This window comes from Marmota marmota, unplaced genomic scaffold, assembly GCF_001458135.2.
Source record: "Marmota marmota marmota unplaced genomic scaffold, marMar, whole genome shotgun sequence".
Taxonomy (NCBI): Eukaryota; Metazoa; Chordata; class Mammalia; order Rodentia; family Sciuridae; genus Marmota; species Marmota marmota.
Genome location: NW_026000222.1, coordinates 6,628,533 through 6,642,751, shown reverse-complemented (window position 1 = coordinate 6,642,751; position 14,219 = coordinate 6,628,533).

Sequence of the window (14,219 nt, the reverse complement as noted above, 5' to 3'; positions counted from 1 at the left end):
CTTCCTAATGTGCTCCACTTGCGACCCTGCTTTCCGCTGAGGAAACTTGATGTGAGGTTTCGGAATTACTTGCTTATTAACGGTATCCCCCACGAGGCTGCAGGCACTGTGAAAGCAGGGGATATTCCTGTCTTATTCACAGTTGAGTTCTGCCTCAAATTCTCCAGCAACACTGAGGCAATGATTGTCCTGCATAAGCAGGGCTTATCTTGGGAGGGACTCTGATGTTGCGTCACAGCCTCCATTTCCGTGCCTTCCATACCTGTGCCTCAGGACCCACCACGTCTCCCACTCACACCTTGTTCTCCTTATCCCCAAATTGGTCCAAAAAAGTAGTCAGCTGTTCTTTGATAAGCAAGGCTCCTGGCAATTCTGCTTGGCCCTCTCACCTCTGCTCATCATAGGACCCACAGACAGCTCGACCTGATTCCTGAGTCCCCTGCAAGGGAGGCAAGCGACACGTTTACAGAGGGATCTTTGTGGAATGTCTGGTGTGCTCTGCTGAAACAATGTCCTCCCCAGGAGGGAGATGAGACCCTGCCTTTGCCCAGCAGGCAGCAATGCCCTCTTCTCTCCCCTCTGCAGTTGGCCCAATAGCACAGAAGGAAGAAGAGAGCCTGACTTTGTTTGTGGCTTGGCCACTGACTGTGCCCATCAAAGGACCATGACATTTTGGAACTAGACTAGCACTGGACCATCTAGATAATTTGAAAGATACACAATCAGTGCTGCAATAAGAAGTCACGAAAATATAGTGTGACGTGAGACCTGCCACTCTGGATCCTTGTTCTGCCATGTGACTTCCCTGCCTCAGAGACATCATCTGCAAAATGGAACTAGGCCTGGCCAGCTCCAGACAGCCTCCTAAGAGACGAAGCACATGGAAGCACTTAGAGAACCATGCTCAGCTAACAAAACATAAGAGATTATTAAGTGTTAAGAGAACTCTGCCCCCCTCCATCTGACATTCAATATCTTAGTTTGTAATGGCCTGGGGAGAATATTTCACTGCCTTCAACTTGACAAAAGTTTCTTTTCACTAGGAAATAAAATTCACAGCACAATCAGCAAAGCACCTACTACATGATGGTTGGTGGAGGCTGCAGGGGCAATAGTGTATGTAGTTGTTCTATTCTGTTTGTTCTCATGCTTTGTGTGGATGGGACCTATATGCAGCATAGGTCAAGCAAACATGTCTCTTTCAGTGCCCTTAGAAAAGGCTCATACTCCTTTTATTCATTCATTTAAAAAAAAACATTGTTTTGAACTACTGGAAACTGGGAAAACACAGGACGACAATTTCTAAAGCCAACAAAATACACCAAGCCATAGTTTCAAGAGGCGCATAAAACTTGAAGCAAGACAAATTCAAAGAAATCCTTATGTAATGAAATGTCCGTGTGAGTGACCCACTGTATCTGACTTCTCACCAGCATTTGATGGTGTCACTATCTTTTTATTTCAGCCATCCCGATAGGTATACAGTGATATCTCATTGTGGTTTTAATTTTCATTGCCCTAATGGCCAATGATGTTGAATGTCATTTTTATGTGATTATTTGTCATCTGTACTTCCTTTATCCAGAAGAACATGGTCCCAATGCATGAGAACCAGCCCCAAGGTGCCATCACACCTAAGGAAAATCTAAGATTGCTCACGGTGCAATTCAGTGCAGACTTACTTGTAAAAGCATGGTCCTGGGTGGCAACAAGTCCAGTTGAGCCCCCTGATTCTCACTTTATTCTTTTTCAAAATTGTTTTAGATATTCTAGTTCCTTTACATTTCCATATAAATACTAGAGTACTCTTCTCTACATTTATAAAAGATCTTGCTATGATTTTGACAAGAGTTGTGTTAGACAATTTGGAAAGAACTGACATCGCTCCAGTTATTCAGATCTTTTTCATTTTTTATCAGCAATTTACAGCTTTAGCATATAAGCTTTATACTTATTTTGTTAGATTTGCAACTAAGAACTAAATTTTTGCATATTTTTACTGGTGCGTCATAGTTGTACATAATGGTGGGATTTGTTGTCACATAGTTGTACATGCATTTAATACAGGAATGTAATTTGACTTATATTACTCCCCAGTAATTCTCCTTTCCATCCCTCTTCCTCCCCTAGTCTCTCTTCTCTACTATATTGATCTCCCTTCAATCTTCATGAGCTTCCCCACCACACACACCTTTCTGTTCCTTTTTCCTCTTTAGCTTCCACATATGAGAGAAAACATACAACCCTTGACCCTCTGAGTTTGGTTATTTAATTTAACAATGTTTTCAAGTTCCATCCATTTACCTGAAAATGACATAATTTCATTCTTCTTTATGGCTGAATAAAACCACATTTTCTTTATCCATTCATTCATTGATGGACACCTAGGCTGGTTTCACAGTTTTGTTATTGTGAATTGTTCTGCTATAAATAGGGGCATGCATATATTGCTATAGTATGCAGAGTTTGATTCTTTAGAATTAATACCAAGTAGTGGTATAGCTGGGTCATATGGTGATTCCATTCCTAAGACTGTTTTAGTAACTGTAAATTGTTTTATAATTTTTAAACTAGGTATCTCTGGGTTCATGACTAGTATATAAAAAGACAATCGGCTGTTGTATGTTTGCCATATGCGTGACTTTGTGGAGCTCATGTATAGCTCTAGGAGTTTTTTTGTAGCTTCCTCAGCATTTTCTACATAGTCACTTATATGCTGTCCAGACGGGGACAGCTTGAGTTCTTCCTTCCCAGTGTGCCCGCCTTTGTCTGCTTTCCACTGGCTGAAAGTCACAGCACCTAAGGCAGCTGAGAGAAAATGTCCTTTTCTTTCCTGCATTTTAGACAGAAAGTGCTCAGTCTTTCAACATCAAGCACATTAGCTTCAGCTTTTTTGTAGGTGTTCTTTATAAAGTGTGTAGAAATTCCCTTTTATTCCTATTGGCTAAGAATTTTTAAAATCATGACTGTTGAATTTTTTCAAACGCTTTTTATGCATTAATTGAAATGATCATCATATGATTTTATTTTCTTCTTTACACTGTTAATATATATATTTACCCCAGCTACATTGCTATTGATATTTTTTGAATGGTGAACCAGCTTTGTATCCCTGGAATAAACCCCAGTTGGTAATGCTGTGGAATTCTCTATAAAGTGTTAGTTTTCACCTAATATTTTGTTAAGGACTTTGCACATACATACATGGAGGATATTGTCCATAGTCTGTTTTCTCTCACTCAGAGAGTGTGTGTGTGTGTGTGTGTGTGTGTGTGTGCGCGCGCGCGCGCATGAGCTTGTCTGGTTTGGGCACCACGGTAATGTTAATAGTATAAAACCACAAAATGAATTCATAAGTCTCCCTCTTTCTTCTATTTTCCGAAAGATATTGTATAGAAATGGTGTTAATTATAGTTCAAATGTGGAATTCTCTAGTGAATCTTAATATTTCTTTTGGAAAATTATTAAATTCTGCATTCAATTTATTTTCTCTTCTTTTTCTAAGTTCCTGAAATAAGAATTCAGATTATTAAGACTTTTTTCTCTTCTAATATAAGCATTTAGTGCTGTAAATTTCCCTCCCGTAATGGTTTTTGCTGAGTTCTATAAATTTGGTATATTGTATTTTCTATTTTTTTTTCAATTAATCATGTTGTTTTTTCTTGTGCCCTCCTCATTGATCCATGGATTATCCAGAAATGTGTAGGCCAGTTTACAGAAATGTGTAGGTCAATGTACAGATTTTCCTTTTATCTTTCTGGTACTGATTTCTAGCTCGAATCCACTGTGGTTAAAAAAATATACTCTATGATTTTCATTATTTAATTTGCTGAGGTTTTTGTTGTTGTTGTTGTTGAACAGCTCAGGATGTGGTCGATCTTGATGTATATTCTGCTGATGTTGGGCGGGTGCTCTATAAATGTCAGTCAGATCCTGTTGGTTGAAGATGTAATATTTTTATCACTGATGACTTTGTTTTCTCTATCAATTGTTTGGTGAGGGTACTGAAGTCTTCAACTCTCACTGAATATATGTTTATTTCTCCCCTCAACGGTATCACTTTTTGCTTAACATACTTTGCAGCTGTTGTTTTGTGCCCACATTTTAATTCTAGGTCTGCTGCGTCTCCTTGGTGTGTGGCCATTTCATTTCTGAATCTGGTAGCTGCCTTTGCTCTAAAGTCGGTCGGTACCTGATGCTCACACAGCCAACCTCGCCTTCTTTGGATTAATGTTCACATGGCACATTTTTCCATCCTTGTATTTTCTACTTGCTCATATTATGATATTTGAGGAGAATTTCCTCTAGACGGCAGTGTAGCTGGGCATCTGTCAATGCGTTCTGGTGGTCATCTTGTTGGTGTATTTAGACTACTTGTAGTTAGTGCAACCATTGGTGTTTAGTGCAACTATTGGGTGGAGAGGTGACAGCCTGGACCTTCCACATGGTCTCCACTGAAACATCTGGGGGCAGAAGGCAAGGAGCTAACACCCAGCAGGGAGAAAATTCCAGCTCTGACTCAGCCTTCTCCAGCAATGCTCCAGAGAAGGACTGGGGGTGGGGGTTACAGCAACCCATAGGTGGAAGTCTGTACCCTCCACTTGACCTTTCCTAATCTTTTTCTGCTACACTTACCTGCAGTAGAGTGATCGTTCTTTCCAAGAGTTCCTGTCTTGCTAGGCTGGTCTTTTCCTGGTCTCTTCCTGGGTAAAGATATGTGGAAAGGGGTTGGGGGTTTTTCAAATTGTCTGTGCCTGCTGGCATTTCTGGGTTGCCAGCTTCTTGAGCTCCAAGTCTGGGATATGTGAGGAAAAGAGAAGAATAACCAAAACAACAGGTAACTTAAAACCACGTCATCTCTCGGCTCCCAGGATTCCTACCCAATCTGCCCGATTCTGTCCATCTTTCAGAGACATCTTCTATGCATTATGTTATGTTCAGTTGTGTTCATTATGTTATGTTCAGGATTTTCAGTTATACTTACAGGAAGTAATAGAGAAAAATACCTCTACTCCATCTTTCCAGAAATGGAAATAATTGATAGTTTTTTGGATATGCTCTTTATAAGTGTATAAAAATTCCCTTTTGTTCCTTGATTGATGAGAATTTTTCTACATTAACATTTAACTATGTTAATCATAATCAGCATACAATTTTATTTTCTTCTTGACCTTATTAATATGTATTACAAAGGTACTTTAAAATTCTAATAATCTGTTAACTGGTATGCTTTATTTATATGCACTACGATTACGGATATATCAGAATTTAATTCTACAATTATATTATTTGGGTTTAGATTGTTTTGTTTTCTGTTCCACTCTTTGTTGTTTACCTTTTGGGTCGTTTGAACAATTTTTAATATTGTATTTGTCTATTGTGATTTCGGCATATCTTTTTACATTTTGTACTGTTGGCTCTAGGGATCATATACCTCACTTTTCACCATCTACTTACAATGAATACTCCTTCACTTCAACTGAAATGTAGAAAGCTTACCATCAGGCCGGCCCCGGGGGGCCTCTCCTGTTTACGCTAGAGTCATTTTACACATTATATTTACCAACTTTTGAAACCCCAAACGATGTTCTAATCTTTGTTTTGAACCATAAAACATAATTTAAAGAATTCAGAAGGGAAGGAACAGTGTGTCAGTCACAGAAGCTTTTACTATGAAAGGCTGGATCAAAACTATTTTAGGTTTTGCAGGTGACACAGTGTCCATCACAACCACTCAACTCTGCCACTGCACAGCCAAAGAGCCAAAGGCAAAGCATAAACAAGGGCATAACTGACTTCAATAAAACTGCATTTATCAAAAACGGGCAGTGAGCTGAACTAGGGATCTGAGCTGCAGGTCGCCTGGTCTGTTGTATTTACCCAAATCTTTGGCATTTCTTTTCTTCTTCCTCCATTCATGAAGCTTTACATTTCCCTCTCATAACAATTTGCTCCCATCTAAGAGAGTCCCTGAAATAACTTTTTTAGTCTACGTCTGCTAACAACGCATTTCCCTAATTTTTCTTTAGTGGCCTTGACGTTTACTGGAGGACATTGTGTCGCTAGCGTCCTGAGCTGCAGGTTTCTTCTCAGATTCGTAAACACAGTTCCCCTCCGAAGTCTACGGGGAAGAATCCACAGCCCTAAGAATCATCCCTCCATAAATATTGCTTCATTTTTTATGACTCTTCCAAATTTTTCTTTAACTTCTGATTTTAGCCTTTGGTTATTGTCATGAGCCGTCCATGGGTTGCATGTGGGTCACCACACATTGAAGCTCTAGTGGATAGAAACATTTGGTGTCTGGGAATGACCAGTGGACATTTTCTCTGGTCAACTGCCCAGGGACAGTGTGAATGTCTGTCTATCCCACTCTGCCGTGGCCCACACAGCACCTGAGATGGGTGTGGCCTGCCAAGATGTCAATCAGCCTGCTGACTGCAAGACATCATGAAGCAAGACTCTGCCCTTGAACCCTTATCTCTGCCTTTGATGGACCCTTTAAATAAGCCAACAAGCCATCTTTTCTCTGTCTTATTCCAGCACCCATGTGGACTAGATCTATCAGGGGCTTTGCTTTTGTAAATATGTTTCTGACTATTTGTGTTTTGTTCTTAACTATTTGAGACTTCAAGTTTTAAGGTGGCTTATACCCTCCTCCGCAGAAAGAACCCTCCAATGAGACACGGCCGTCGCCCCCATTAGGTTATGACATGTTTGAATATGAATTTATTTCGGTGTTCCTCTTTGGGACTCACTGAGCTTCTTGAATCTGTAGGTTTGTATTTTTTGAAATTAAAAATATCCCACTATCATTCAAGTATTTCTTCTGCATTGTACTGTTTCTCTTCTCCTTTGAGACACTGGGAACATTCTTAAATTGGGGGGATTATCTTAAGGCACCAATCTCTCTCTTTTTTTTTTTTTTTAAATCAGGCTTCTCTCTTTCTCCGATTGGATAATTTCTTTCAAACTAACTCTAATTTCACTTAGTCCTCCCTCTGCCATCTCCAGCTTTGTGACACCGTGACCAAAACCCCTGAAAAGAACAACTTGGAGGAGGAAGGATTTATTTTGGTTCTTAGTTACAAAGCGGTCAGCGGAGTCCAGTGCTCTGGGCCTGAGGTGGGGTGGCACATCATGGAGGAAGGCGTGGCAGGGGGTGGGGGGGAGAGCAGAGAGAAGGTCAAACCCTCCAGGTCATGCCCCCCCACTAGGTCCCACCTCCTAGCAGTACTTTATGTCATGGCCCTCATGATCCAATCTTTGCCTAAAAGCCCACCTCTGAACACAGGAGCCTTTGAGGAACATTCTATATCCAGACCATAATCCACTGACTTCAGTGAAGTCAGTGTGATTTTATCTACTAATTTTAAGATTTTCATTTTTGTATCTGCTTCTTTACAGCTTGCATTTTCTAGCTCTCTAGCTTTTCATTTGTTCTTGAATTGTCCTCACTTCCTCACAATTTAGAGAATAGTGGCTTTGAAGTTTCTGTTAGATAATCCCAACTGTGTCATCTCAGTGTTAAGTGTCTGTCGATTCTCTTCTCACATGGGTTGAGATTTTCCTGGACTTCTACATGCCAAGTGATTTCAGGTTGTATCCTTCACATTTTGAATACTGTGTAATAAGATGCTGAGTCTTACTTAAATATTGATGGTTTTGTTTGAGCAGGTAATCAATCCAGTTTGGTTCTGGCACAAATGTCCAACCAGCTTTCTGTGGCTTATGGTTTCAATGTAGTTTCAATTTGCAAATATCTTGAAGGATTATTTGGACCTTTTCTAAGCACCAGTTTCGAATATAAGCAGTGGTCTATACTGGAGTTAATTCTGTCTTTGGTATATTGTTTAGGATCAGAAACACATATGCTCAGTTCAGGGGTAAATCCAGGAGTCCAAAAGCAAGCTTTATGGAGTTGCCTGCTTAATTCCCTCTCTGCGATCTCCATGATACTATCAAATTCTCTGAGGTCCCCTTTCTTTAGTTCACTTACCAGAATGCTGAATGCTAAGGCTGTGAAACCAACTCAGCTATGCCATTTCTGTGACCATATCTGTGTCTAAGGTCAAATGGTAGGAGCACAGAGCAGGAAAGAATACAGTTCTCCCTACACTCTTGGAAGCCAATCCCCTCTGCCCAGAGAGAAAGATTTGCCTCTATTGTGGTGCCTATGCTCTCACCACCACAGGCCGGACTGTGATATAAGGCACCACAAAACAGAGTAAAGAAAGACACAAAGAAAACGGAGCACTGGTCCCACTCTCCCTGAGCACTGGGAGTTCCCTTCCCCCTGATGCAGAGCTCTCTCTGCCTAGGCACAGGGCTCACTTCTGAGGCTGTGGGCTGTTCTGAATAAAGGCGAGGAGATACAGGAGGGGGAAAAATGGGAAATTCATCACTGACTCAGTGGAACTTTGAAATCATACTTTCTGAATGACAATATTTTCCAGAATATTCAAACAGCTTCTCCATAAATGATATACAGAATTTACAGCTGCATTTAGTTTGGGAAGGATGAGGCAAATATACTTACTCCATTTTACCCAGAACCAGAATCTAGGATCCATTTTTTATCAATAGAGTGAAACAGAGTTCAATTGACTTCCAGATAGCAGTTCAAAGATGGATTTCTGAAATAAACTCAATTTCACTATGCCATATTACTTTTTATATAGCACTTTACATTTGCATATAAAGTAGTCTTCGTCAATTTTTATTTTGGATTTTTTGTATTTATGTTCCTAAATTTTTTTCCTTTCTTGTAATATTCCTATCAAATTAATCAAAATTATTCTGGCCCCATTAAACGAGATGATGTATTCCTTCTCATTCTATTATACGTATAATTTATTTAAAACTGTGATTATTTGAAAATATTTGTATAAAAACACCTAGAGATTAAAATTAGAATAATTGAGTGTAGTCATTTTGCCATGAAGAGAATATATAACAATATAAATAAAATACAGAATGAACAAGTGTATTTAGCATATTTGCCAGATATAAAGTCTATATCTGATTTGATCTATATACCACAAATAGAAAATAAAGTTTTAAAACAAATATGAAATACATTTAAATAAATATAATGAAAGATGTGCAATTTATTCATGCAAAAACTATACTTTATTGAAAGAAATGAAAGAAAAACTTTATAGATGGAGAGATATACAATGTTCATTGATTATTATAAATATTTCAATTCTTGCTAGTTGGTCTATATGCTAAGTGTCAATCAAAATACCAGCTATATTTTTGTGAAAACTAGCAATCTTATTCAAAAGCTAAATGGAAACGTAAAGAAAAGCCATGCAATCAAGAACAACAAGAAGACCTGTACTGCCAAATACCAAGACTCTGTAATACTACTTCAAATTAGGGCAAGGGTTATTTGTCCACAAACCCATAGACTATAATAGAAACTCCTAAAAGAGAAACACGCCTATAGGAACACTGTGTGCATAATAGAGTTGACACTTCAGAACTGTGGGAGAAATAAGGTTTTTCAGCACTCAGTTGTCTGAATTCACTTTGTTTTGCTATAAAAGAATACCAGAGATTGGGCAGTTTATAAAGAAACTATCTTTTATAGGTCTAGAGAGTGGGAGATCCAATATTAAGGTGCTAGGATCTGGCAAGGGCCTTTAGCTGTATCATTTCATGGTGAAATGTGGAAGGGCAAGAGAGCACACCCATGTGGGAGAGAAAAGCAAGAAATGGCTTACCTGGCTTTTACAATAAATCTGCTCTCACGATACTGAGTGCATTCCCACAACACCACCAATCCCTGCATGTGACAGAACTCTCATGACCTAATCCCCTCTGAAAGGGCCTACTTCCCAACACTGCTGCATGTATTTCTAATATGTGAACTTTGGGGAACACATTCAAATCATAGCAATGGAACTGTATCAATCTGATAGTCACGAGAAAATAAATGATGTGTCTTCATCACCTTGGGGTAAGGAAAGGATTCCTAAACCAGACACCAAAGTTCTAACCTCATAAAATAATACTGATTACTAGAGTATATAAGAATTAAGAAATTCTGTTCTTTAAGTGACCAGAGAATAAAATGCAATCCACAGAGAACAGCTATATGTGCAATATAGATATAAATGTAGATAAAGATATATGTGTTTGTATATTCACAGATATATGGATATAACCAGTAAAGAGCTTATATTCAGGGTGCATGAACACTCAAACACTCAAAAGCAATCAAAATATAGCCAATTAGTATGTGAAAAATATTCTCAATTTCATCAATAATCAGGATACAAATTAAAGCCACAAGATATGACTATACATACACCAAAACAGTTAAAATCAAAAACCATGACAATATTAACTATGGATATGGGTGTAGACCAAAAGTAACTGTCTTGTGCTACTACTGGTAGGTACATTGGTTTAGGGGCACAACCACTTTGGAAAAGCATGGCCTTCCCAGAGAATGGATCTTACATTGTGACCCAGCAATTTCACTCCTACTTCTAGACCCAAAGTGATTCCCATGTGCACTAAATAACATGTGAATGAATGCTGTGGCACTGCTAGAAACAACCAAAATATGTGTCAATAATAAAAGTATAAATAAGGGGTGGATAAGGGGGTGGTAGTTCCTTACAACTGAGTGCAGTGCAGAAACAACCGTGAAGACACTCCAACTACCTACGACACAGGCACCTGCCACAAACAGGAGGTCGAACAGAGTGCGCTCAAAACAAGATTGCCTGCTGGGTAATTCCATGGATGTAATTTCAAAGGAGGCAAACTAAATTACACTGCTGGATGTCAGGGCAGGAGCAATAGCTGGGAGTGGCCCCATGAAAGCTTCTGGAATAGGGACAGTGTTTTCCTTCTTTGGACCTGGTCAGGGGCTACTCAGGAGTTCATGTTGAGGTTCCTCACCCACTCTACATGTTTTATGTGCTTTACTTCTTTAGTTATACTTGCCAAAGTAATTTTTAACTAAATAGATCAGAGATCTTTAAAACAGCTTGCAGACCTTGGAGATCCTGGAGAAAAGAGGGGGCATATAAAGTGCAGTAGGATTTACTGCCTCTGCAGCCTTTCCCTCTTCCTACTTTGGACATTATTTATAGACAAGGGAATATTTAGTTTGCCCCCAACCTGAGGAGCTGAGCACATCAACTGAGTGCAATGCACTGAGAAGGAAACTGCCCGAGAAGGGAGCTTAAAGTTTAAAAAGGGGAGTTACAAAAATAAATAAATAAATAAAATCAGATTTGAAGAAAAGTTCTAACTGAATAATGGGTGATCTAAGGGGGAAAAGGGAAGAATGTTCTTTGGTGAGAAAGTCCAAAATATGAATTCTGAGGACTTTCCCTAGGGAGGACATGAAGGAAGAAGGAGGCTGAGGAGAAGAGTTAAGAAGGAAAAAATCAGGGAGGTAAAGGATGGTGAGATGGAGTTATGAGGAGGAAGAAGAAGCGAGTGGAGGAAAGAAGGAAAAACTGACCAGAGGAAAGAAAAAACAAAAGAAACACAGTCAGATGATCCATCTTGTGCATCTGGTAGGAGTCGGGCATCTCACCCACACTGCATCATTCAAGCCTCACATCAACCCTCTCAGGGAGCTGTCATCTATCTTATTTTACAAATGAGGATGCTCTGAGGGTTTCTTTTGTTCAAGGAAGCATGCCTAGAAACACCTAGCTGCATGCAACTCCAAACCCTGGGCCTAGGAAACCACTGGCCTCCAACAGGGAGGATTCCTTCAGTAGGAAGTAAATACTGATGTTACACTTGGGTCCTGAAAAGGATTAGCCCCATTTCCTCAGAAGCAGGAAATGGATGATCTTCTGAAACCCTAAATCTCTACTTCTATAATTCTGACATTGGGCCATTTATGTGGAATACTCAATGATATAACTGACATTGTGTAGTTCTGCCTTAGTATTAAGGGGCAGTTTAGATCAATCTGGTGTCTCTTTCCTGGGGAAAACAACAGAGTATTAGAAGTTCTGTTTAAGTTAGCAAATTACTCCCTAACTTATGAGAGAAATGGGCACAAGATGTAATATGGACCAATTTTAGTACTCGCCAACTGGCAGGAATATCAAAGATAGGCTGGTACAGAAAATTCCAAGGAAAAACTCAAAGCCATGACGTTACCTGGATTTCTTTGGGCTAACCAGAGAGTAGTAGCAAATTATAAAAATTCAAGAGAGAATGCATCCCCAACCAGAAGAAAATCATCTCATTTGAACAAAATTATATGTAAGGAATGTTTTGCATATACCACAACTTTGGAGGTTATGTCAGAGTACTTACAAAAAGTATTACTACTATTTTCCCTGAAGTTCCAAGTTATTTAGCACTTGAGTCAAAAGACAGGGTGAGGGATAGAAGGAGAGATGTGTACAGGGAGAACCCACACATACTGAGAATAGGGTACGGAGCGTGTCAGGTACTGCAGAGGTGCTTGATACAACACAGCTCTGGATATCCATTATAGTCTCCCCAATAAAAGGCATAAAAATTAAAGCAAGCTACCTCCTAGGAATAATTAGAAGTGAAAATCGATACGGAGAAAATGGTTCATATTCTCCTCATTGATTTCCTGTGCAGAATGTCAAACTTAACTGTTGGTTGGAAGTCAGTTTAGCTAAATCTTATTTCTTTTTCAGTAGTGGGGTTCTCCTGGGGGCCTTTCATGCGGGAGTCTTTCTTTACTCTAATCTCAGCTGTGAGCTACTGAATGCGGTTGACACCCTGACTCCAGAAACCAGGGAATTAATACTCCACACATTGCAGTCAGTGCCTTTATTAAAGCTGACTGAACTAACAGATAGGATGCACTGCCACCGACTCGTATAGTAAACGCAAGTGGCTGTGTTGATTCAAGAGGGAACCTCCTGGATCAGAAACACCCAAAGAGCCCAAGAATCAGTCTTTATACAATTCAGTCGGTATTAAAGACCTATATTTTTATCACTGAAAAATGGTAGACACAATCTATCATTAAGAGGTAAATCTATACATCCACACACCTGACTCAAACTCCTCCCCTACAACTCAAACTGTCCTTTCCAAATTATCTGTTAGAGTCCCGGTGTTGAGTGCCAAGTGAGATTAGCTTTCGATTGTGAATTAGCTTGTTGAGATATATAAAATTGCTTGAAGAGAAAAAAGAGGAGAGAATTAGTGACAAGAATCTCCCTGGGGCCAAAGAAGAACTAGAGTTTCTCAGTGCTTCTGTATCTAAACATCAAAGAAAAACAGGGTTAAAATGGTCACCTAGTCCACCAAATTCCATGCCACTGCAGAGCACCCCTACACCAAGAGCCCGTTCAGATTCTAGCTGACATTCCTAGCAAAAAGCATGCCTGTTCAAAACTGAATCAGCACCATAAGTCATCCTGGCATGGTCCCAATGGAGATGGAGATGCATTCCGACTTCCAACCTGTATTTAGTAATCAATGCGTGTCCTCTTCAAACCCCAAGAATTCACAATCTGACTGCAGCCGTGCATTTCACATAATAATTTCTCTCTTCCCCACTGGCTACAAGGATATTAGCAATGTCCTTCAAAAGGTCAAGTGACTTCTGACCATTCCTAATTGATCTTCAAGCTATTTCCTCGTCAAACACCCAGTGGAATCCTCTTCTGCAGCGGCAACACGCAGAGCCTCCAGCACTACCCCTGGCGTTTTGTGCTAACTCAGAACCTGGGGGTGTGGCAAAAAAAGGAGGGTCCTAACCGACGAGAGAAACCCTGGTGGTGGCAGCTCACTTGAGCAGTGTGGGGCAACAGCCGGGGGTGGGGACCTATAAATTAACACACGCGCGACCTTCGCGTCGCGGGCGCTGTCGCCGAGCATCTAACGCAGCCCAAAGCCCAGCTCATCGGCCCCGGCACGCGCTGCACGTGGCGACGGCCGCGGTCTCCCGGCGAGGAAGTCCCGGGCGGAGGACAGGCGGGCGCGCGGGCGGCCAACTCGTCCCTGCGAGGACGCGCGGCACTTACGTTAACGCGCGCCTTAGGGGAGCGGGAGCGCACGCACGCCTGCGGGAGCCCGGCCGCAGCCCGCCACCCGACTGCGCGGGCGAAACGCAGGTGAGCGCCCGCCGCCCGCCGCCCGCCTACGGCGGCCCGGAGGCCTCGCGCCCGCAGTCGGGGCGGAAGAGCCTCCGGCTGCTGCCCGGCCGCGCACGCGCAGGCGCGGCTCTGGGCTTCCGGGAG